Source organism: Jaculus jaculus, chromosome 14, assembly GCF_020740685.1.
Source record: "Jaculus jaculus isolate mJacJac1 chromosome 14, mJacJac1.mat.Y.cur, whole genome shotgun sequence".
Classification (NCBI taxonomy): Eukaryota; Metazoa; Chordata; class Mammalia; order Rodentia; family Dipodidae; genus Jaculus; species Jaculus jaculus.
In genome coordinates this window covers 64,597,214-64,598,687 of record NC_059115.1, presented here as the reverse complement: position 1 = coordinate 64,598,687, position 1,474 = coordinate 64,597,214, and positions in this window count along the sequence as shown.

Genomic DNA, 1,474 nt, shown 5'->3' with positions numbered 1-1,474 from the left:
TTTTTAATTTTCATTTATTTGAGAGCGACAGACACAGAGAGAAAGACAGAGGGAGAGAGAGAGAGAGAATGGTCGCGCCAGGGCCTCCAGCCTCTGCAAACGAACTCCAGATGCGTGCGCCCCCTTGTGCATCTGGCTAACGTGGGACCTGGGGAACCGAGCCTCGAACCGGGGTCGTTAGGCTTCACAGGCAAGCCCTTAACCGCTAAGCCATCTTTCCAGCCCCACCTGGCCATTTTCCCTTCTTCCAGATTCACCAGCACTGGCTGCAAGACTTACTGTCTTTCTGCTAAGGTCACTAACACCTGTACCACCTTGCATGGTACTGTTGGGTGTAGCATGTGAAAGTACTCTTTTTATTTATTTAATTTTGAGGTAAGGTCTTGGTTTAGCCCAGGCTGACCTGAAAGTCAGGCAGGCCTCAGACTCACAGTGATCTGCCTACCTCTGCCTCCAAATTTCACAGGATTAAAAAAAAAAAATTTAGGCTGGAGAGATGGCTTAGCGGTTAAGTGCTTGCCTGTGAAACCTGAGGACCCCAGTTCGAGGCTCAATTTCCCAGGACCCATGTTAGCCAGATGCACAAGGGGTTGCACACATCTGGAATTTGTTTGCAGTGGCTGGAGGCCCTGCTGAGCCCATTCTCTCTGTCTCTCTCTCTCTCTCTCTCTCTCTCTCTCTCTCTCTCTGTGTCTGCCGCTCTTAAATAAATAAAAATGAGCAAAAAGAAATTTTTTTAAGTAAGATTTTTATGGAACAAGTTTAAGAGAAATTAGTGAAACTGTCACAGTGAAAACAAAGAGTTGTCCAATTTTATTCCTATAATACCTCTCATAATTATTCGTGTTGGAATAATCAGGTCCCATGCTTTAAGGTATAGCCAATTACAATAGGGATCTAGGAGTCATTTATTTTCTTGTGCAGACACTAGATACAAGCGCCACATCTGTCTTGGAGACAGCAGTCCTTTACATCCTGGGCTGCTCATATGTTAATAGGAATTCTTAGGTACACAGCTTATTGCCTGTACTTTACCACGAGACAGAATTTTGGAGACAGCTATTGATAATAACCTGTAAGGGTTAATAAGTCTGGGATCCCAGCAGTCATTAGAGTCACAGAAATTACTGGGAGGTGCTGGTCCTGGAACAGGCTTTAGCACTGAGGAAATTCTTTTGAGTTGTAAATAACTTCTCAAAACACAACCTCATAAGGACACTGGCACAGATGCCAGATAGAACCTGAGTCCTACCTGGGAAAAAAAGTCAACAACAACAAAACGGCCCTGTTATACCTCTGCCCCCTCTCCCTCCCACATTCTGTAACCCGCTTGTCCCTTTCTTTACATATTCAGTTCAGCTGCTGCTCAGTGCCTCAAACCCACGGAATGGGGTCATCTGCTTGCCCTCCAATAAAGAACATCCTGCTGTTGAGGTCATACAGTCTAGTCTCTCTACTTCCATGTCGCTCTAAT